This window comes from Berghia stephanieae, chromosome 1 (genome assembly GCF_034508935.2).
Source record: "Berghia stephanieae isolate SIO BIC M18660-M18661 chromosome 1, UCSD_Bste_1.3, whole genome shotgun sequence".
Lineage (NCBI taxonomy): Eukaryota > Metazoa > Mollusca > Gastropoda > Nudibranchia > Aeolidiidae > Berghia > Berghia stephanieae.
Window position 1 is genome coordinate 81,317,379 of NC_088360.1, and position 25,708 is coordinate 81,343,086.

The 25,708-nt window shown below is 36.1% G+C and overlaps 1 protein-coding gene and 1 long non-coding RNA gene across 12 annotated transcripts in view; both read left to right on the top strand.

Moving 5' to 3' along the window:
• LOC144958789 (uncharacterized) overlaps positions 1-25,708 on the top strand; it is a 125,737-nt gene that overhangs the window by 76,698 nt on the left and 23,331 nt on the right. The window contains exon 1 of one of the 11 annotated variants that reach the window (XM_078891018.1): positions 252-438. The exons of 5 other annotated variants lie outside the window; for them this stretch is intronic. The gene's annotated coding sequence lies outside the window, so the exon portion shown is untranslated. Of the gene's footprint in view, positions 1-251; positions 439-497; positions 559-6,501; positions 6,524-7,631; positions 7,763-14,628; positions 14,915-17,108; positions 17,206-25,708 lie in introns of those variants that run through there. 5 more of the 11 variants (XM_078891048.1, XM_078891067.1, XM_078891058.1 and 2 more) reach the window with 5 other exon arrangements.
• LOC144958845 (uncharacterized) overlaps positions 24,180-25,708 on the top strand; it is a 155,131-nt gene continuing 153,602 nt past the window's right edge. Inside the window, exon 1 of the long non-coding RNA XR_013642526.1 lies at positions 24,180-24,560. This is a non-coding gene — a long non-coding RNA (uncharacterized LOC144958845). The remainder of the gene's footprint in view (positions 24,561-25,708) is intronic.

Below are 25,708 nucleotides of genomic sequence, written 5' to 3' on the forward strand. Positions count from 1 at the left end.
TAAAATAAAAATGTTAAATTCCATCAAGACCCCAGTTTGCATTCGTACGTTAATTCATTCTTTCTGTCTGCGCACACATTCATCTGTCTATCCTCATAAAGCACACAGGCATTCATTCGCACAAAGCCTGCTGTTGCTGATATTGTGAGTTGTGAAATTCCATTTATTATTTTTCCTCGCAGCCTTCCCACGAGTTGAGAGGTGAAACGTTACACCACAAATTGCTGTAACATAGGAGCGCCGATTGAAACGCTATGCTACTTCTCTTTGCCGTTTGCTGCTGCTGTTGTAGCTGTTGCTGTTAGACTACTAGCGTGGTATCTAGTTCAGTAGTTTGTGAAGGAGCTACTTCAGAGATTATTGCAAAGAGGAAATTTCTTTTGTGTTTTTATTAATTTTTGTTTTTAGTGATTGTGCTACTGATAATTTCTAAACGTGGTGAGTGATAACGCCTATTCTGCTTGCTTTGTCTATTTATTTTTTTAGTCTCTCGTCTCTTCAATCATTAATCTGTCATTACTTTTACGATTTGTATTGTTAAGCGGACGATTTACTCAGGTACTTCATTTAGGTTTTGTTAAATTATTATTTTATTTTCACTGTAAAATATTTTACTTTTATCCGTGTTCTTCATTGCCAACACCACCACCACTACCACCATAATCATCATCATCATCATCATCATCATCATCATCATCATCATCATCATCAGCATCATCATCACCATTATCATTGTCGTTGTCATTTCATCAAAATACAGCGTGCAGATTAACGACACGGCCTTTTTTTGTTATAAATGATGATGACAATTTTTTTACTTTCTAGATTCTTAAAATTTATCTCATTATCAAATCATACAATGAATGCGAAGCTATGGTGAGAAGAGAACCATAATAGATAGATAATAGTAACTTAATGAGGATGTCAAGACATAGAACTAGTATAAAATGCTAAAATTAAATTATATATCGATATACAGAAAACTGGGGGTCCCGATAGCTCAGTTGGTAGAGCACTCGCTTCACACGCAAAGGGACCAAGATCGAAGATTCAGAAAACAATGTGTAACTTATTGGAAATTAACTTGTCAACCTATAATGTGTGCTATGCGGGCATAACCACCATGTACAGTATTTTGTAGAACTTTTCTGAAATGTAAGTCATAATAATATTATTTCCTTTTGCTGGTGGTGCCCGAGTAGTTAAGGCATTACACTATCATCCCGAAGTTATCGGATTAGTGATCCGCTTCAGGTACTTTCGTTTTTTTTCCTTGGCCAAGATTATTAACCCCCGAATTTGCGCACTTCGGAAAACATGGGTGATTTCTGTTGACATCAGTCGTTTATCTATATTCCTTGATGGAATGCCTAGGCGACGCTGAAAGGCGTAGTTTTCTAGATAAATTCCACGTTCTACACGTAAGCCACAACGTCAATTCAGTACGATGTTGTATGAACCAGATTCCGAAAATTGAATTTAAGATGAAAAAAGAATTTCATAATTAAATACTTCTGAAGTTTGAGAGACTATATACGAAGTCTCAAAGTGCTAAATTAACATCCGACAAATTCCCTTCACAATCTAGACCCTATTCACAAATACACATGCCTCACATTCATACACAGCGCTTTCACAGACACACAAACCCCCGGCTTCCTTCTTTACATCTTGCTCACATCCAAGACTTGACTCACATGGTACCATGCCACGAACTTTACTGATTGATTACAGAGAGCCAAACAAAGAAATTGGTTTGGCTCTTTACGTTTATACCACAATTGATTGATGACTACCTTGTTAGAATTCCTCCCTATGAAAAAGAACGATTAACTCTGTCAGCGGCCCGCCAATCCTTATCCTCGTTTTTTGTTTTCTGGAAGTTGAAATAGATAGTACTCCCTATTTATGAGTAATTCAGAAGATAATGCATGCTGGGCAGGATGATTTCAAAATGAACGATGTAATTACCTTGATTTTTATTTCTTTATGTGCACATGTCAAACCACGAAGCATTTTTGCTACTGATACATGATATTACAAGAGTGGTTGATTCGAAACAGTGTAAAATATAGATGACTGAAAATATATAATGGCGAACAAAGAATAATACTATAAGACGTCTATATGAATTTCAAGTTGAAATGTATGCGCGAATAACGAATTTCAAACATATAAATTCGTTTAGTCATTCGTTTATTCATTTTCTTATATGTGTCAAAATGAAGTATTTATGAACGAAGGAAACACATTTATAATTGAAAATAAAAGAACAATAAAATTGGTTGGGTTTTTAAAAAGAAAGAAATTAGAGTAAGAAAGAGGAAAACGAATGGAATTGGATGGATTTTAAAATAAAAGAACTAACCACATGTGTCTATCTTGATGAGGTCAACCCCCTCCCCCTTTATTTCCATATTTATTGATATATACTCTTAATGTATTAATATAGAATTTCATAGCGTCCACATATACACAGGCACGTGCATACGTACACAAACACATCATAATATTGCCATAACCATAATGTTAGGATTTTCCTCATCAGAGATTAAACGCATAGCGAATGAAAAGAGTTTTACTCTCACTCTAAGCACAAACAAACGTATTTCACCAATCCCATTTTGGCTCAACTCATACTAAATGCTTTAGAATTTATGTGCATGTCGTTTTATTTACTTTTGAGGCAGTCAAAACAAAGACATGTTTTAACCTAATTGTTTTTTTTTTACTTGGCCCAACTCCATTTCTAAGTGGATGATTGATGTCCTAGTCCCAACAATTCCCCCAGTTACAACGACACGACGTCTGGTTTAGGGTGTGATTTTGACTGACCGCCCACAATGCCCCAGATATTCCCCATTGTCTGTCCTGGTGCTAGGCCCAGATTTTTAGTTCGAGCAGCAGCTCTTGTTGAAATTAACTCTGGAATCAACAGTCAGAATAAATTATTAGCAGTTTCGTTACAAACCGCCCTATATGCTGGTCTTTGTTACTGCTCTTCTTCTTCTTCTTCTTCTTCTTCTTCTTCTTCTTCTTCTTCTTCTTCTTCTTCTTCTTCTTCTTCTTCTTCTTCTTCTTCTTCTTCTCGCTCCCCCCTCATCCTCCTCATCTCCTCCTCCTCCGACTCATCCTCTTCATTCTTCTTCTTCTTCTCCTCTATCATCTGTCCCTCCTCATATCCCTCTCCTTCCCCAATTCTTCCTTTCTTCATCTTCTCATTCTTCTTCCTTTAATAATTGCTCCTCCTGACTTCTTGGCTTTAGGCAGCGATGGATATTTCAAGATTGCGATGAAAAATGGGCACACAATAGACAATCTGTACTGTAAGAAATGGGAAGTTCACTCATGTTTGGCCTGGTGTTGAATAAATAAAAAACTATGATGCGCATTCGCCATAGTGAGACTGAAAATTCGCCATATGATAATGTATAGTTTTTTTTTTTTTAATTGTCTCTAAATTATGGATAGCTGACATAGCGCGTTTTGTGGTGAAGCTTCTTTTGATTGGCCGAGTTTTTTTTTATCATTTCCGTGTTCGTTCGTCGGGAGGACAAAGAATGAGTAGTTTTATGTTACAATTAAATGGAATCAGATTTTTTTCCCAAAGACCGCTCACGCAAATCAATTAACATACGCATTTATTGTTTTTTTTTAACAAGGATGGAATGGAAAATCATATTCGTGACATTTATTTAGCGCATCACTACGTGAGGCCACGTTCAATGCATATTACAATGAATCAATTCTGCGTTGCGTATGTTTTTCATTTAAGTAGCAGGTTTCATCCAGATGGTTGTGGCTATTACTTTTTTAAAATTCCATCGGATTTTAAATGAAGGCTATATCTATGGTGTATTTGTATTGTTTAATTTTTTTTCCGATTAAAAGCTCGACGTCACTTTTGAGGATATTATTTGTGTATGTAAATAACGCCCTACGTAAATGGAGAACGAAGAGTTTAAACAGATAAAGTCATTGACAATCAGATAAAAGTAAGGACTATAGACAGATTGAATGGGGTTGGTGTGACATTAACAATTTTATTTATGCCAAATCTGTTGACACGTTATGTCAATACAAAATGAATGATTCATCTCGAAACTTAAGTCCAAGGCCTGCTTTAATCATTCTACTTTTATGTTGTTCTTTTTTCTCCTTTTTATGGTACAAAGGTTATTGTGAGAGGCAAAAGTAAAGGGTTGGTGGTTGCAAGTTAAATCATGTATAATGGTTATTATGGATAGGAGTTTGATGTGAAGATAGGTCTAATTTGAAGGCATCGTGGAGCAGAGGCAGGGAGGGGGGGGGGGGGGGGGGGGGGTGGGGGGGGGTGGGGGGTGGGGGGGGTCTTAAATTGAGGAAACAATTTAATGTAGTCTATTCGAGCCAGCAAACCAACAGAGTTGAAGTGTATCCCTCTTTATGTGGCTTGTTATCTTTGGACGGGAAACGGGTCTATCGTAAAATGATTTTAGTCAGAGCTCATAGAAGATGCTTCCCAATCACTGTTCGGTAGAAAGAGGGATAAAAAGTTAACCACTCCATGCAGATTTCAACTCAGTTTTCGTATGTCAGATGGTAGGTAGTCTGCTAAGTGAGCTTTCGGGATAGTACCGATTGCGAACTGACTGATAAAATTTCTTTTCAGACAGAAAAAGGGCCACATTATATAAATAACAAGATTAAGATGACCCGTCAAAAAAGTCATTAATAATAAAAATGCGGCTTTGTAATGTTGTTGAATGTCACATGCCGACAGATCCGTAGATCTTTATAGTTCGATTCCCGTTCAGGCCGGCGCAAGGTTGAGTCATTGAAAAAGGCTTTATGTCCTTGTCAAATTTTTAAAAAATTGTAATAGCTCCGTATACGTGCTATGTCTTGTCCTCTATGTTAAATGTGGCAGTTGATTTGTGAAACCTTGCAAAGCGCCTTGAGTACATTTAGTGGACATTACGGTGTATAAAAGCTCATTTTATTTTCGTCTGAGTCCTGAAAAGGCGTCTTGTCAGAGTTCTGCAGCATACCAGCACCCTATTAAACAGTAATTTTCGACAAGACGGAGTGTGCCATCATTACAGACATTACCTGAAGTCTAAGTCATAATTCAATATATATTTCTTTCTCGATGTATGAATTTCCAACCTAGTTTTGTCATTCTAGTTCGTTTAATAGGTGCCGGATGTGTTTTACTGTTCATTGCTTCTTGAAGTTATTCATTGATTACCTCTTTAGTTGTGAAGTTAGTTCTCTCTCTCTCTCTCTCTCTCTCTCTCTCTCTCTCTCTCTCTCTCTCTCTCTCTCTCTCTCCATATATATATATATATATATATATATATATATATACATGTATATATATATATATATATATATATATATATATATATATATATATATATATATATATATATATATATATATATATATATATATATATTGTATTCATAAAACGTTTGCATGGGTCGTTTCACATGTTTAGTCGATCGATATTTGAGGGACAATAGAATACCTAGTCTTTAAAATGAATACTATTTGCTTAAAACTCGTTTAGTATATTAAAAAAACGGCGTCCAAGTTACTTTCTCAAACCTTTTATATAATGACCTCCAAACCGACTAACAATTTGATCCGAAAGCTGTCTAAAATATAAAATGCGTTATGTCAGGGTATTGAGAACCATTTTTCTGAGGATTAAAATACAAATCCGAATGGTTTTTATCATGTCTATGAAAGTGAAATTTGTAGTTTAATTTATCCTTTCTTTGCACATAATGTAGAATTGTGGCAATGCTAAGAGTTTGGCTGAAAAAGATTCACGTAGAGCAGTATTCACAAAATTAAAAAAATATTGATGATAATAACAAAACAAACATATTATAGCTCATTGATACACATTCGTACGCAATTTTAATACACGCTTCTTTTTATTATTGTCGTTGTTAAGAAACCGTTTAAAACAACACACACAATGACAGACTTGTAAATAAATAAAGCTCAATAGCAACAGTATTGCTTATTTCTATTCCTGAGAGAGTGGTGGAAGTTGTGAAGCAAAACTGTGATGTGAATGAATTATGATGTAAATTATTCCAAATTCTCATGAGATTTTTTTTGTTCAGTTGGAAAAAAAGTCATTTCCGCACGCGCTCGATTTCTGAGCCTTGCTCTATAACGATTGGCCATTTATTCTATAATGCCGCCCTCTAAAAAACACCTATTTGAAATTTTTCCCAGAAAACACGTCCTTCAAATATCGATTGATTATAATGACCCTCATCTTGGCAAACACTCTCAAACCTGGGACTTCGTGAAGTCCCAGGTTTGAGAGTTTTTGGCAAGATGAGGATCCTTTAAATCGATCGATAATTGAAGGACAAGTTCCCTGGCTAAGATTTTTAATACATGTTTTTTCCCCAGAAAACGGCAACATACCGGTTTAGCTTGGAAACACAAATTTGTCATTAATATGTATGAACGATATCCAGTCTGGAACTGAACAAGTGGGATGGGACATGAGATGGTTCGAATGCAACATCCCAACTCTGTTTTCTCTCTCTCTCTCTCTCTCTCTCTCTCTCTCTCTCTCTCTCTCTCTCTCTCTCTCTCTCTCTCTCTCTATCCATCTATCTATCTATCTATCTATCTATCTATCTATCTATCTCTTTCACCAATTTATCCCCCCCCCCCCCCTGACTTAAACAAGCTTAAATAGGTAAAAACAAAATTAAAAGACAATCTCTATCTATCTACCTATTTATTTATCTATCTATCTATCTATCTATCTATCTATCTATCTATCTATCTATCTATCTATTTATCTATCTATCTATCTGTCTGTCTATCTATATATCTATCTATCTATCGATCTGTCTGTCTGTCTGTCAGCCGGTCTGGTCTGTCTATCTCCCTGTCTATCTTTTGCCTATTTGCCGTTATAACCATCAACGTATTCACGAAAAATATGAGAACACATTTTTCTACCTATCTCTTTAATGATTTAACCGGAATCGAACCCAGTACCTTCCGATCCGAAGGCAATTGCCATACCACAAGACCACATGGACGCAACAAGACGAGATGCATCATAGCAGATAAAACGTTAAGTCAAAATCTGCTTGCTATTAAATTAAATGAGAGTTTGTCGGTAGATATTATCTCCAACCGTGAACTTAAAATAACTTAAGTTACGACACATGTTTACGTGTATGAAATTCGACAACACATGATGTGAGTCAATTAGGCTATTATTTAACCCTCTCCTTACCAACTATAGGGAAAATCGCCACGATGCAACCAACATTTTTCTTATTCAAATTTCTCTTGTACATCATAAATTTACAGAAAATGAACAGTGTGTTGTAGAGCATGTTTTGCTAAAGAAATTATGTATCGCAAGAACTTATTGCAATTGTGTTTGAGTGATAACAAAATCTATTTTTGTGTTGTTGGGTGTGAAGTTTTGGGGAAGCTCTTGAAAATGGCTGGTAAGGAGAGGATTAAGTAGTATCTCTTGACTAAACCATTCCTTACAACAATGTGTGTATGGGATGTAATAAAATAATATTAAGATGTGTTGTTCTGATGGTGAGTTCATACATGAAATAAAGCAACATCTCAATGAGCATATCTTTATGTTTCCTCTCATTTGAATGGTTCATCTAACTCGTAATGGAGTTCAAAGTGTGTAATATGTTATTTCATTAATTTTTTGTCCTGTGAGTTCGATTCTAAAAGTTAAACATATCTAATATGAATGCCGGTGAGTAAATACTATAATTAATTTGAGTTAAACCACCTGCTACACATTATATTTCATAGATTTTGTATGTGGTAACTCATCGATTTGACTTCCAGCTAATGTAGTAATTGAGTAGAAATATGAGTAATATTTCGCTCCTTGTGTCCGGCTATATGGTCTAGTTGTATGACACTTGCTTTCGGATCGGAAGGTCCCGGGTTCGAGCCTCGCTCGGCGCATAGTTGAGTCCTTGGAAAAGGCTCTTTACTCACATTCTCTCTTCGTACTCGGGTGTAAAATGAGTACATGGCCGTAAACAGCTTTGTCTGTGTGTGAAAAAATTGTAATATCGCCTACAGGCATCATCGTGTCTTGTTCTATTTGTTACATGTTGCTGTTTTTAACAGGGACCCCTTGTAAAGCACTTTGAGCACATTTAGTGGATATCGCGCTATATAAATGCTCTACTTATAAATCTGCAGTGATGGGTAATTTCGCCTTTTGCAGATACAGACGTTGAACTTGAACTTGAAGGAAATAAAGACACGTTTACAAATTAATGGGCATTGATCGATAACAACAAATAATAGTAGAAGGGGATGTACAAATAATGGAATAGATATATAAGTACGATCTTTTGAGCTAATGAAGCATAGGAGCCAGGGCTTATCCCGGTTCAGTATATTTCCTTCCAAATTGAATAAACCCAGTCACCCAAACACCGATGAATGGACAGAAAAGCCAGAAAGAAAAAAAAAAAATCACTACTCAAACCGGAATCGAAACCATCTAGTGTTGTACGAACTTTGCTATCGTGACCCTAAACATGTATCCAAATGATGGAAAACCATTTGAGCCTTCTTCTTGTGCGGCTATGTGGTCTTGTGGTATGACACTCGTCCTCGGACAAGGGTGTTCAGGGTTCGAATCCCGCACTAAGCGGCGCATAGTAGAGTCCTTGGAAAAGGCTCTTTACTCACATTCTCTCATCGTACTCAGGTCTACCTGACCGTTAACTGCGTGTATGTGTCGGAAAAAATTGTAATATCGCCTAATAAGCGCCTTGTCTCGTCCTGTTAAGTGATGCTGTTTGCTCGTGATCCATTTTAAAGTGCGCTAAGCACGTTAAGTGGATTTTGCTCTATCTATATGAATACTCAAATGCTCAAGTGTTATCTTTCCGATTTTCAAATGTAACGTTTACTTCAAATCTGGTTTATACTGTTCTCTGTGTTCAAATAGTTTAGTATTTATTGATTATCAGGCGATAACAAGTTTAGAACTAAGTATTTGAAAATGCTTTGCGATGAAGAATGTTTCTGTCCCTGTGCGTAAACCAATTGCATTTGTCGGCTTGATATAACAATGCTCTAATGAGAAGTACCAAGAGAAAGAGGCTTTTTTAAAAATTTACATATATATGGGAAAAGGTGGGTTTTTGCTTATTGTTTAAAATTTATTTTTGTTTTGTTTTGTTTTCTTTTTCTTTTTCGTTTTTAAAGAAAATTTTCTCCTGTATCTGACTGGGACTTGAGTCGTATTAGACAAGTTAGGATGCTAGAGTGATATCTAATTGACTAGTATTTTTGGTAGAACACACCCTGAAGGTCCTGAGTTCGAGCCTCTCTCAGTGCACAGTTGAGTCCTCGGAAAAGACTCTTCATTCACATTTTCTCCCCGTACTCAGGTGTAAAATGAATACCTGGTCGTTTAAAGCGTTGTCTCTGTCCGGAAAAAAAAACTGTAGGATCGCCTGACAGGCGTCATGTCTCGTTCTACATGTTACGTGTTGCTGTTGGTAGAGACACCTTGTAAAGCGCTTTGAGCACATTTAGTGGATATTACGCTATATAAAAGCTATTTTTTTTTTAATCAATGCTCTTCAATATGTGATGATTTCACGAAGAGACTCTGTCAGAGTGTTCTGACAGTTAAAACAAATATACATGCACGCATGCAACGACTTTTTTAAAAATGACAGTCACTTGATATAGGTGATTGTTACAAGTTACCAGTAAGCAGACGATTAGATTGCTTGTCACTGTGGCAACAGGTAGTTCGATCGAGCATCTCTGACATTACCATTTACTGCGAGTCTTGAAATTGGAAAATAACTAATATAATCGGCGAAACCGCTTAAACGCGGGCAAGACATTTTCAGATATTATGATTGATGTATGCCTCTGGTAGTAGCACGAGAAAAGTATCATAATTTAGTGCTTGAAAGGAACTGATCACGTTATGGGAGAGGGATAAAGGAAATTCATATCATCAGTGGCTGATTATCATAATGTTCTTATTGTCAGATAATTAGGCGTCATTGAATACATAAATTTGATATAATTCTTTCATATAGTAACGCTGTGGATTTACGAACCGTGCACGTTTTATCCGTTAGAATACTTTTATTATAATAGCGCCTGACTAGCTGCTGGCCTCTTCCTACATGTTCAGAGTTGCTTGTTGGCTTGTGACTTCTCTTAAAGCGATTTGAACACATTTAGTAGAAATTGCTACATATAAAATCTCACGCTTTAAAAAAAATTACATCTAATTTATGTGGTTTCATCATCGTTTTATATCAATTGATTCTTTTTTTGTTTGTTTTTTTTTTTTTGTTTTATTTTTGTTTTTTTGGTAAATCATTTCGTTCTTAAGGTGACAATGCTATCACTTGTTATGGTTGCCATTCACCTTTCATCATGCATTGTTGGTACTAACTTTATTCATAGTCAATCCAAGGATACATCTTTTGATTATCATTTTTTTCTAAACTTTAATTGGGGTTGAAAGTTTTTAACTCATTTTTCTAAAATCCAGATTTCAAACATATTTTGTTGTTGGTTTTTGTTAAAAATTAGAAACTGTTCATTTAGTTCAGTAATGTTTACACCTTAAAAAGTAGAAGCTTAACATTTGTTAAACTGAAAACTATATCTTTTTAAAAGTTTTATAATTAGCTTTATTATATTTTTCTTTTTTTTTTTTTTTTTGTATGGACTACAATTACGAAAGAAAGATGTGTTACGTTATCCTCACAGACAGAATCCTTTTGACGTCTAAGCGAATTCTTCATGAAAAATCCCCAGGGTCTGGAACTGGTTCTATGTCACAGAGAGGGAATTGAGTAGACAGAGAGTGCGGATGAATGATAATTATTTAAGTGGCGAGGCAAATGTTTAGATTTAATGGGGGAGGGAAATCGATTGTAAAGGCTGGCAGGGTGGTATTGGAGAAGAATAGGTGTAGAAATTGTTGAGAGTAAGAGTAGGCTTGGGAGTGGGTAACTAATGGATGGAAGAACGAATGGATTTGATAAAGGAAATATGAATGATTGTTTGAGTTTGAGGAAAAAAGAGACCGATAATATATATATATATATATATATATATATATATATATATATATATATATATATATATATATATATTATTGTTCGTAAATATAGTTGATTTTTGGATAGGCAGATAGATAAATAGATAGAGAGGTAGGTAGTTGGACCAATTATCAGATAATTGGATAGATTGACACTTAAGGTATAGAGTTGGTTAGCGACATGAACTTTTACAGAACACAAACATACATATATAGATAGATAGATAGATAGATAGATAGATAGATAGATAGATAATGGATAGATAGATATATAGATAGATAGATAGATAGATAGATAGATAGATAGATAGATAGATAGATGGATAGATGGAATAGATAGAAAGATAGATAGATAGATAGATAGATAGATAGATAATGGATAGATAGATATATAGATAGATAGATAGATAGTAGATAGATAGATAGATAGATAGATAGATAGATAGATAGATAGATAGATAGATAGATAGATAGATAGATAGATAGATAGATAGATAGATAGATAGATAGATAGATAAATGGGTAGATAGATAGATAGATAGATAGATAGATAGATAGATAGATAGATAGATAGATAGATAGATAGATAGATAGATAGATAGATAGATAGATACATAGATAAAGAAAGAGGGGGAGGGGATGAGATGACGTGTATTGATAGATCGTTGAGTTGATAGAGATAGCGTGTGGAAAAGGGGGGGGGGGGGTGACTGAAAGAGAAATGAAATGGTAGATAAATAAACGCAGTGCAATTAAAGTTTGATACGAATGGAATTCTAAAAGTTAATGAACGGAAGGGAATGTGGAAGGGGGGAGGGGGGGGGGGGGAAAACATTATACATACATACATACATACATACATACATACATACATACATACATACATACATACATACATACATACATACATACATACATACATACATACTATCGTGTGGAGTTGGGGGTAGGGATTGATGGAGTGATGTATGGAGTGATTAATGGAGGGGAGGTTGTATATAGAAGAGAAGAGGACTAGATTTAAATAAACATTAATATGAATGGTTCAGAACAAGAGGATCAGGATGAGGATGAGGAGGGTGATGGCAAGGAGGACTGGGAGGAATAGGAGAAGGAACTAAATGCACGACTGATAGGATAGATTAACGGATTAAAACGGTGTTGACGAATTCAGAGAGGGGTTTATAGATGAATCAATGGGTGGATGGATTGATAGAAATACATAAATGATTCTTGTGACTACAGTTGGGCGTGGCAAGGCGTGGCGGGCGCCGAGGGAAAACAAGAGCTCTTGTATGCCGTGGGGTAGTAATAATCTATGCTGTCATGGTAATCATATAAACAATTATGTGGTTGTACGTAGATTTACCATTTAGTTTCTGAAAATGCTGACTTGCTTGATAAATCAAGAGAGATACTTGATGAGATGACGTTTTCTTATTATTTGCCGTTGTTAGGAAGACTTATTATCATCGTACGGCAATGAGGGACTAATCGGCTATACCATCATGGTTGACTTCGTTGTTGGATATTGAAAAAAAGCATCGTTTTCGACCGTCATCGTTATCACTATCATCACCACCGCCTTACATATCATCATCATTATCATCATCGTCATCATCATCATCATCATCATCATCATCATCATCATCATCATCATCATCATCATCATCAGTGATATCATCATCATCATTTCTTTGTGGGCAAAAGCCTTTAAAAAATCCATAAATTTCAATAACTATCTGTTTTGACCTGTCATATGACAACAAATGTATATAATATAACTTTATACATATACATATAACTTTAAATTAACGTAAATTCCCTCTTTCTGGTCATTTTGACTTTAAAGTCTGTTTTATTCGTCTTGCTCACACTTCAGCATAACACTAGAACGACGCGAATGGGTGACAATGTGTACTTTGCGCAGGAATACTATCCAAGGGACAGATTAGGGAGCAGGCACTCACTGGTGTCAGATCAAGATTTGAAAAAGTCGGTATGTAACAGTACCAGACAAAGCAAGAAGAAAATTACAAGAAAAAAATACAAATATCCCAAAAAATCAGCCTCACTTCACAGGATTTCACTTCAGAGATTACCCGAACAATATTGTTTTCCAATCATAGATCCTTCGTTTTTATCTTTAAATATCCATCGTTTAAAAGACCTTCTTCCACATGTCACAAATTCTCAATGCCTAGACTCAGTACGTGAAGTAAAAGTTTTCTCGCCCAAATTAAATGATAAAATGTGTATTGTCACAATAGGGCAGATTAGAATAGATAATTAAGTCAAATTGGCAATTTGAGAAAAGTGCTTTTACGATAGACAATGTCCTTTCCAAATAAAAAAGAACACTGTTAATTTATTTAATGTTAGAGAAACATTGGTTAACTCTGCGTGGACTTCTAGGCTAGAAATATAAATTCTCTTTTAATCATTATCCATGTTTGTGTGCTATCCTGGTGGGTGTCACAGAGCTAGTACTTTCGACTGCTCTCTCTCTCTCTCTCTCTCTCTCTCTATCTATCTATCTATCTATCTATCTATCTATCTATCTATCTATCTATCTCTCTCTCTCTCTCTCCCTCCCTCTTTTATTTTCTCAGCCAGCAGATGGTTGTCGTACCAATTTGGCTGTCGGGCTTGGTTCCCTGTAACGTGATATTTTCATTTTCTGTTTCCATTTGGCACTTCTCTACAGCCTTTATTCCTAATCATTTAATTTTATAAGCCTCCACACCAAGTGAAACCCAAACACTTTAAATAGCACATCAATCTTTTAAGATGGGTCTCCAATTGACCATGAATCCATTTTTTCTAAAATTGAAAATACGTCCAATTTCAATATTGTAGAGAAGACTTATTTGCGTCAGAAGTTTCCATTCCCCGGTTATTTTTGCTCATCATCATCATCATCATCATCATCATCATCATCATCATCATCATCATCATCATCATCATCATCATCATCATAATTATAACGATTACCGACATTACTACATTTTCGCTTTCACTCGGCATGAACTGCGCAAATAATTACGCTTTTCAGAATTTTACTTTCTAACATACATATTTATTACAAATACTCCATAACAACACGAAGGCATGTTACACTGGGATAACCTTATATTCCTCGTTTTGTTTTTCACATCATCAATCCTCTGACATTTGCAGCTAAACAGGTATGAATGTCATTTAATTCTTAATCATTTCTTGAGATATGAAGAAACCAACATATCAAGAAAATGCAAGGAAGGAAAGAAAAGCATGAGATGGGAATAGGGTGTGTGTTGGGAAGGTGGTTGGAGGAGGAGGTGGGTGGGAAGGGGGGGGGGGGGAGGGGAGAAAAGTCTTGAGATCGATAACCAACCCCTCCTTCTGTCGCAAGTCCCATTAAAACAAAACGATTGGTTGAAGGATAATTCAATTCTCTCATTCCGCTGTCTTTGCAATTTGACATTAACACAAGTTAAGTGGATTTCAAACAGGGATATACCATTGTCTTCCCGGGGCTGTATGGAGAGTATTGACATTATTTACAATACCACTTTAACACAAGCAATTTTGTTATTTGAAAGTTTCAACAGACAAACAAGTCACAAAAGTTCCACTGTGGATTTATCATACTATTTGATATTATTCTCCTGATTTTATGCTGAGTGATAAAACTTCAAGAAAAGTTGGATATCCTTATTGTTATTTTCAACGAGGCTTTCGGTGATCTTTGTGACATTTCTAGCCAAATTTAGTTACTCGTAATAGGATTTTGCATCTGAACATAAATATTGTGGAGTAAGTAGAATACAAGACAATATACACGTCTTGTGCACTGTCCTCTTTGCCTCTGATCCTTAATCTTAAATCAAATACCTTGAGTGGTTACGACATGGCAATATCATTCTAAGGTCTCGAGCTTGAGCTCCGCTTTCGAAACTCGTAGTTTCTCCATCATTTTTATAAAATTGAACCTCTTTTGCTCACTTCTTACCCTAATGTACACCTTAAAATAGTTTTCCGCAATGAATTGATATTGGAAATTTATCTTTTATTAATCGTAGCAAAAATAGGTGTATCCTGTTAAGAGTTATTATGGAGAGTGTTTTTCGAATGGTGTTCAGTAGGGTTATTGGTCTTATGTTCTTTGGAGGTCCTTTGGTCTTTCCGGGTTTCTGTATAGAAATTAATGACCCCGTGTTTTTGCTGAGGGGCTTGTGTTTTCCAAATGTAATATTATTCTCTAAAAATAAGAGAAGCATTAGACAAAATACACTGAGCCGAAGCTCAGTGCCAACAGGTGTCAGCCATGTTGATCGGATCTCAATAATAACTGTTAACAGGATACGACCACTCCTAGATAGGTACCTATCACACAGCCAAAGTGGATTTCATCAAGAAAGAAGCACCGCGAAAACTCTATCCGAGAAAATTATGTCGCAGTGATATTAATGCTGAGAATTGTGAGAATGAATAACTCAAAAAAAATGACAATGAGCTACTAAAGATGTGTGTTAGTATAGAAAAATACAGCTCAAATTGACTAACGAGATTACATTTTTCATCAATATAACTAATTTCAATTTTATCATCCGCTTCATTCGCACATGACACCGGTTTACGCAATGGGTCACAAATGAAAAAGCCAAGTTGTTTAAGATAATTTGCTGGGGGTTTTTTTTAAAGACTTAAATGTGATCCAACGTCTCAACACGGTGCTACGGTGGGATAAACCGGATGCCGAAAAGCTAATTAAGTGTTAAAGTGGTAATTTATACAAAGTTGTTGTTGTTGTTTTGTTTTGTTTTTTGCATTGTAGGAAATTATAACATATTATACCATGGGACGATGGCTCAGAAATGGTTTCACTGTTTCCGGTCAATGAATGTACCAGGTAAATATTTTGACTTCATATTTTACTCGTATGATACCACCCATGTCACGTCTATTTCAGACTATTTCCACGGAGATATTTTAAGGAGACTTTTAATAAATATAAAGCCGATCATTGTTGAAAAAGGTATTGTGAAATAGTCCTTCATAGCCATTAGGCCCATGAGGCCGGAGTTTTTCCTGGATTCAATAACGTGAAATGTCTGGTGACCCAGGCGGCCAGGCAAACGAGTCCCATCTGTCGGAAACGTGTCGTTTAGAAATTCGCAAACGGCCTGAATACAACTTGGAGGAACACCGTCTTAATGAGAAAAATTAATTTCGCCGATGTTCATGAAGATGAGATGTAGCATAAAATACTAGGATATATAAATAGAAATTTACAATAATGGTTTTCATGAAAAAGAAAGGTTGTCTATAACTATTTTGTGTATCTGCCAATACTATAGACATTAACTTTTTGTCTCAGCAAATTTTGAATACACGTTTCTTTTTATTTTAAAAAAATCGTTTTCATGTCCTGTAATGGTCTGTCAAACTTGGCTTTGAAACACTGATAGTTTGGCGATTTCATTTCACGCAATCACATTACATAAAGGTAATTTTGAGGCACTGTTATGATTCCAAAATCGAAGGAGAGAAATGGGTCTTTTAAGTTCATGTTCATATTGCTGACATTGGTGATGTGATGAAGGTCGAGAACTAATAGGTATAAATGTATGACTTTATTTTAGAGGATGATGTAAAACAGATGCAAATATCTATAATGGTTTTTAAATAATAAGTCTTTGAAATTATGGACATACTTTATTGACACCCTGTTTTATGTAATACACGCCAGCTATGTTTTTCTTTTTCAGAAGTACGCTCTCTCTCTCTCTCTCTCTCTCTCTCTCTCTCTCTCTCTCTCTCTCTCTCTCTCTCTCTCTTTCTTTCTTTCTTTCTCTCCCCCCCCCCCCCCACTCCCACCCTCCTTCCTTCCCAAGTTCTATTGTTTCCTGTCATGGATATTGCACGCATTGAAATTCAGGCACATTCAACTTACGTTTCAAGGAAACTTATCTTGTGACCAAAAAGCACCAAGAATAAACGCATTTTAATGAATTAAAATAGAAGAAGCGGGGTGAAATTCGAGTTGGAACAACATTCTAAAGCTCGGTTTTATTTGCTTTGTGTTCAGTGTCTCTAAAACTTCTGTAAGTAGAAATTGATTATTTCGTTTTATGAGATTATCGAACTGGCCCAAAACTTGCAGGCATAACATGTTGCCTCTAATCAGTTATTTATTAACCTTCAATGTTTTTATCCCCGTAGCTTTTGTGTAGACATTTTAAACTTGAACTTGATTCCCATGTGTTCAAGTCTGTATAAATTTCATTTTACGAAAGATGACAAGATCTCTCTTCAATTCTAAATATATTTTTTATGAAAAAAATATCCTCTTTTGAAATATAACACTGACATTGACAATGACTGAGAAAATTGGTTCGTTACTTATATTGAGAAAACGCTCTTTTGAGGCAAAAATCTCTAAAAGACAATCCCCCGTAGACCAAAATATGTATAATCTTTAACTAGGCAGTAGGCCGTGTGTGAAAGTAGTGGTCAAAATTGACAGAGTGCTTTTGGGCTTTTGGCTTTAAAAAAAATCATTGACAGGATGTTGCATATGCCCTTGTTGAACTTCATTTCTAGATTTGTGGAGTCATCGTTCAATGGAGCCTGAATATTGAATCGAATGAATATTTTTGTATTGATGCTATACCGTTTAGGTATCATACTCATACCGTCCGCCAGCCAGATCTAACGTACCAATACAAAAAAAAAAAAAACAATATGTAACCGTAAAGATTTTAGTCTGATTGATAGTTTTTAGTGGCAACTAATTATTGAAATGGCTCCCTTAAAACAATAATAAAGAGTTGAGTGACGTCAATTTCGTTCCATCTATTTATAGCGCGATTTGGAATTCACGTTGTCAGGCAGAGCCACCAGTAGAGCTATGAGCGGACTATTAATCAGGAATACCTGAGAAACAACTACTTCAGAAATTTTACCGCCTTCAATGACTTACTAAATTCTGTCACATAAAAAAGATTGTATCCATTTCAGTGTTGGTCCAGCAGTCTGGGTATTGTAAACTGAACTGTCCTTGGAGAATGTAATCAAAAGCTTTCTCAAAGTCGCAATGTATTAAGTTATTAAGCTCAAATGAAAGGTCAACAGTTTATTTAAGAGCTTTGGTAAAAAGGACAAAAGATACGGCTCATACATAGAAAGTCCAACATTTGGTGATAACAAAACGGTTTAGAGTCAGAGCTTCGCAGTTTCTATCATTTAGAACGTAGTAGTTTAAACGATAACACGGGAACGAATAAATATACAAGTGATTAACTTATTAATGATAAATGGATTGATATAATATAGAAATCCACTAATAAATTTTCAGTTAATGAACAATGCATCCGTTTGAATGGATTAACAAAATCGAAGGAATCCACAACAGATAAATGAATCGGAAGATGCATTTCAAGCGACAATAATTGCATAATAATATGACATTAATTAATTGATTTGTCTATTAATTTTGGTTCTGATGAGAACAGTGAAAATGATGACGATGATGATGATGATGATGATGATGATGATGATGATGATGATGATGATGATGATGATGATGATGATTAAATATGCAAAGTGATCTTTTGCGAAGGGTTACGTAAACAGCACAGTTATTTGAATCATCTTTCACGTTGTATTATTTTGATTACCAGCAGCGACACATAGCTCAAATGCCTTACCATAATTAACTGTTAAAATTATTACATTCTTGTAACTGCTTGCTAGTCACACTATTCTTACTTCACAGTAATGCTTTGCTAAAAGTTAAATGGATGTTTCCAGGAATACTTAGCAGACAGCAGTATCTCTATTTTAAAATCCTTATGCAATAAACGTATAAGGGGCAGAGACTCTCTAAAACTGGAAAGTCATAAGAAAAATGCAGGTCCTTCTATCGGGATTCATATTCACAACATTTCAATTTCAATGTAAATTGATTTTCCACAACGCAAACGTCTCGGTCTGAAGTGGATATATTTGGGGATTCACTTAATAAACATGAAGTCAAAGTCAACTGAGTTGGCAACTTTTCTTTTTTCCTTGTCATGGTCATCATTAGGTGTGAAGATTGTGTTGTGGTGAAACACTCATTCTTCAATGGAAAGTTCAGATTTGTTTCTTAGTGAAGACACTAGAACGCTTTTTCTCGTGAGGGAGAAAAATATTTTTGAACTCCTACATTTTTTTTAATGGGATAATAGGAACGCCTAATTATGTTTTTGCTATTATTAATTAGGAAAATCGGATTTTTTTTCTTAAAACAGAGTGGGTATAATAATAATCACGCTTTCTTTTTCGTTAGATATAAATATATTCAGATGGGAGTTCGTCAGGTTATGGAACCTAGTTCTGCACTCAGGATTGGAAGAGAGTGTGTTAACCATAACCCCACCAACAAAGATCTATAGGAAAATACTGCTAATTATGAATGTTTATTTGATTTCTCATAGGTGAAAAATGCAATATCGATATATTATTAAACCATTCCAAGTCCAATTTCTAAAGAATGAAAATCAATGTAAAACAATAACATGGTCACAATAAAATCAGTATGGGTTTTTTAAATACACATTTTCCAAACAACGTTGTTTAGATAGATTTTATATTACAATAACAATATATTTAGATATATTTTCCACCTTGACAAAACCAAATTCTCATCAACCGTTTTAAGACAAGAGAAAGACGCTTTTTAAATGGTTTTAGTCATCCTTCAAAATATATCTTACGTGATATAAAGTTGTACGTCTCTTTGTAAAAAAACCTCCAAACAATTTACGACTACAAATTAATTTAATGTATTTAAAACTATTAAATTGAAATTGAAATGCATTGCTTGAATGCATAGGTGACGTTGGGATTTAACGAGTACGATTGCTATAAACATTAGAATTGGCAGTCGACTAAAAATCAAGGACTCTTAGTCGCGCATTGACTAAAATAATTCTATGATGCGAAATAAAGGGTGTTGAGAAGTGTCAGGTGAAAACAGAGAATAATATTCAGAATTTATTGTCAACCAATAAAGTTGCTATTCCATGTGTGTTCCAGTGTCTTTACATGTCTGTCTTGTTCTTTGCAGAGAAGAGTGCATAGCTTAATTGCTCGCACTTTTGAATATTCAGGGAGTTGGGCGACCTAATCTCGCTGTGACTCCCCCTCCGAAGTTGAGAGAAGAGAGTCCCAAGTTTGAAAGCCATAGTTTAGCTAGCTGGTGCGACTGCTAGTCGACCTCTTTCTCTCATCCGGGCGGTGGGTGCCGTATGAATTGGACCCCGGTTTGGCTTTCTGACACCGTGATATTTTCTGCTTTCATCTTGCACTTATTCTCCATGCCCTATATTTCTCATCATTATTGATATAAGCGCCCGCTCCACACTTTTCCGGAAGACAATAATTCTTTATTGCCTCTGGTCATAACACGTACTAAACCAATAAACGGTACTGATTGCCTATTACTATAAATCGTTTTTTATCAATCACATTAGCAAATATTTGATGCACAACAAAGGAACAGGTGGAGAGATGGGAGTGCATTTAACAACGGCGAACAATTAATGAATATATTTTAGATGTTTTCTCGCTTTGTCTAATTCTTGTAGGCTGACATGTTCAGTATACAATATTTATAGAGTGTAATGACATTTTACGATAAGATATTACATCATCATCATCATCATCATCATCATCATCATCACTATCACCATCACCATCATCATCATCATCATCATCATCATCATCATCATCATCATCTTCTTCTTCTTCTTCTTCTTCTTCTTCTTCTTCTTCTTCTTCTTCTTCTTTTTTTTTTCTACTTCTTCTACTTCATCAACATCATTATCATCATCATCACCATCATCATCATCATCATCATCATCATCATCATCATCATCATCATCATCATCATCATCATCATCATCATCATATTCATCATCATCATCATCATCATCATCATCATCATCATCATCATCAGCATCACCATCATCAGCATCACCATCATAATCATCATCATCATCATCATCATCATCATGATAATTATATCATCAGAATCACCATCATCATCCTCGTGCCGCGGATTTCCCCCAGTGATTAAAATAATATAATGGAACTTCAATAATATATCATTGAGTACACCGGACAAAATTGCAACAATCTATGTAGTCATGATTTATTTGAGGAAATACACACACACACACACACACACACACACACACACACACGGATTATCACCTTGTCGTGGTGGGAGGGCTTGCGTATCTCGAACCTCGGACCTCTAATAAGAGAAAAAAGGAGAGAGATCAGACGAAGAGTAATCCACCGGTCCTCCAGGAATGGGGGTTGAGCGTAGGGTTAACAACCCACCTCATAAAAAGCAAACTGTTACAGAAACAGAAACCAGACGTAAATCCACAACCGGCGGCAGCAGAGAAGCGGACCAGAATACTGGCTTCATGACGGTAGGAGGTCAAAGCCGAAAGGACGCCCCCGACCAGATTGCAGATCTGTTGTCACCAAAACGCAAGCTCAATGTCTCGTGCTGGAATGTTAGGACCCTATATCAAACAGGAAAACTGGCACAATCCCAGCGCGAGATGTTGAACTACAAGATCGATTTGCTAGGCATATCAGAGGCAAGATGGACAGGAGCTGGGAAGCGCCAACTCTCAAATGGCGACCTGACCATTTGGTCAGGACGAAAAGATGACCAACACAGAGAAGGTGTTGCCCTCTTGATAGCCAGGCAAAACAACAAGTCACTATTGGAATGGAAACCGATAAGTGAATGACTTTTATACACAAGACACAACTCAAAATACACCAAACTATCAATCCTCACATGTTACGCACCTACAGAGGATTCAGATGAAGAAAATAAAGAAGAATTTTACGATGTTCTAAGAATGGCCGTTGAAAACATTCCAAGACATGATATGCTCATGATCATTGGAGACCTTAATGCTAGAGTTGGCAATACACAAACAAATCAGTCCGTTGGAAAGGAAGGCATAGGGGTGATGAACAACAATGGAAGCAGACTGGCAGAATTTTGTGAAGAACACAACCTCATTATTGGTGGAACTTTCTTCCCACACAAAAACATACACAAATTGACATGGAAATCACCAGATGGGAAAACAGAAAGTCAGATAGACCATATAATTATCAACAGAAAATGGAAGAACAGTTTAAACGATGTCAGAGTCAGACGATTGGCAGACATTGGAAGTGACCACCATCTTGTCACAGCCAAAATCTCTACTAAATTGATGAAAACAAAAATAGCAAAACAGAAGGAGAAACGTTTCAACACAGATAAATTGAAAATCCCAGATATCCAAATCAATTTCAATATCTCAGTAAGAAACAAATTCAGTGCAATACAAGATATTACAAACATGACAATCCAAGATTTCAACCACGTCATGCAGGAAAGTGCCACTGAACACTTAGGACACAATAAATCCAATACAGAGAATTGGATATCATCAAGGTCATGGGAGCTCATTAACCAAAGAAAATCAATCAAACTAAATCTCCTGAACGCTAAATCCCCCCGACTGAAAGAAAGGCTATCCATTGAATACTCATTGAAGGATAAAGAAGTGAAAAAATCCACAAGGAAAGACAAAAGAGATTTTGCAGAAAATTTAGCAACTGAAGCAGAAAATGCAGCTGTAAGACAAGACACACAAACGCTATACAAAATCACAAAAAAACTCTCAGGAAACAGAAGTTATGGTCAAGAGAAACCATTAAAATCCCAAGATGGTAGTGTCATCACAGATGAAAAGGAGAAAATTGAAAGATGGAGAGAATATTTCGCAAACCTTCTGAACAGACCAGACCCATCTTCTTACACAGATATCCCAGAAGCAGAAATGGACGTAGAGGTTAATCTTGGTCCAATCACTGAGCATGAGGTGCACGAGGCAATACAACAACAACAAAATGGCAAGGCCCCAGGTATTGACAAAATCAGTGCGGAAATGCTTAAAGCGAACTCGCAAGAAATGTCCAAAATTCTCAGTAAATTGTTCACCAACATTTGGGAAAAGGAAGAAATACCAGAGGATTGGCAGAAAGGCATCATCCATAAAATAGCCAAGAAAGGAGACCTGGGAAATTGTGCTAACTGGCGTGGAATCACACTCCTGTCCGTAACGAGCAAAATTTTAAATAAAATCCTTCTGAAAAGAATCTCACCTCACATTGAAAACATTCTTAGAAACGAGAAGGCAGGGTTCAGAAAAGGGAAGTCATGTAGTGACCACATATTTACCCTGAGACAAATCCTGGAGCAAAGCATTGAATGGAACAGCCCCCTCTACACAATTTTTGTCGACTTTGAAAAAGCCTTTGACAGCTTACACAGAGAGTCCCTGTGGAGAATACTCCGCCATTATGGTATACCGATGAAGATAGTCAACTTAATCAAAGCAATGTACAGCAACTACCAATGCCAAGTGATCTGTGGTAACAATTTAACAGACAGCTTTAATGTAACAACTGGTGTAAAACAAGGCTGCATACTCTCCCCACTTCTGTTTATCCTGGCTCTAGACTGGCTCATGAAAAATACAACTGATGGTAGGAAGAGAGGCATTCGCTGGACACTGACATCCTTTCTGGAAGATATAGACTACGCAGATGATATCGCATTAGTTTCCAGTACACACAGAGACGCCTCAGAGAAACTAAACGTACTACACAAGAACGCCTCGAAAATTGGACTGAAAATAAATTTCGATAAGACTGTGTATATTAGGGTGAATCCAAAACATGACAGTGAAATTAGGATAGATGAACATATAATTGAAGAGGTAACAGAGTTCTCCTACCTCGGATCCAAAATAACAGACGACGGAAATGCAGAACACGATATCAAGCACATAATTCCAAAAGCAAACCAGGCTTTCGGCATACTGAAAAAACTTTTGGAAATCAAAACAAATAATGAGAAAGACAAAGCTGAAAATATACAAGAGCAATGTTTTAAGTGTACTGCTTTATGGAAGTGAAAGCTGGAAAATGACATCCTCCTTAATACAGAAACTAGAAGCCTTTCAGAACAAGTGTTTAAAAAGAATTTTTAATCTATTTTGGCCTACAAAAATAAGAACAGTGGATCCATTAAAGAAAGCTGACTGCACTAGCATTGATAGCCAAATAAAAAGAAGAAGATTGCGTTGGCTGGGTCATGTGGCCAGAATGGAAAAAGGGTCACTTCCCAAGACAGCCTTGTACTGGACAGCAGATGGGAAGAGAAAGCGGGGAAGACCCGAAGAAACATGGCGAAGGACCATGGAGAAAGAATTAAAGGAAGCAGGCCTGTCCTGGAATACAGCCACCGCAAAAGCAGCCGATCGCAAAAAATGGAGATGTCTGGTGGATGCCCTATGTGCCTCAAGGCCCGAAGAGGATTAAGTAAGTAATCATCATCATCATCCTAGTGCCGCGGATTTCCCCCAGTGATTAAAATAATATAATGGAACTTCAATAATATATCATTGAGTACACCGGACAAAATTGCAACAATCTATGTAGTCATGATTTATTTGAGGAAATACACACACACACACACACACACACACACACACACACACACACAAAAGAAACCAACGAATTTAACAAGCAAGTAAAAGTAAAGGTAGAAAAATACGAAAAAATCAATTAAGTAAAAGATCAATTCTTTTCCGTACCCTGGCGTACTCTGTAAAAAAAAAAAGATAACCCTTTTTTTTTAAATTGGCCAGAAAATTCATCATTGAAATATCGATCTATTTAAATGACCGTCATCTTTAAACCTGAAGTCCCAGGTTCTGTCTTTGCCATTGGGGATGATCTTTTGAAGGAACGAAATTGACGTCACTCAGCTCTTTATTATTGTTTTTAGCCAGCATTTTTTATGAGTAGTTTTCACTTACTCAATAGGACTATAAGGCCGATACCGCACTATAACTTTTAGTTGATCAACTAAAAAATTGAAATCGTGTTGTCGAGTTGAGGTAAATTATGTTTTACCTCACCACAACTAAATGGTTGGTCGATTTTTTTTTACCAGTTGCGTCATTGTAGGGCCTTGTCTCGATCATTACAATAATGGATGTGACAGAGGTTGCTTGTATTTGTGCTTTGACATTTTCCAATCAAAGAAGTATTGGGTTCATCCAATTCTTAGTCAGCGATTACTTAAAGGGAAATTTTACACCCTTTACCAGGATCATCGAGATTACCCGAAAAAAAGTTGTTTGCATATTATAGAAAGTTTTGACTTTCTACTGCAATCAGTGGGACCTCTGATTACTTTCCAGAATACAAGTTTCAGGAAGTGTATATCACCCCAGAGAGAAGAGGTTTGCTCTCAATCAATGAAATAAGATTTTCCGTCAAGTTTGCATCGACATCTGTATTGTCTCTCGCTTTTAAAAATATAGACCTCTCTGTATGTACTACAAGGAACAGTAAAAAGTCAGACCACTTTATTATGTTTATGCACGGAACAGTGTGTAGTCGACTCATGTCAACTCAACTATCTAGTTGTGGTGCGGTGACTTCCTCTATTTCTCACTAGCACTA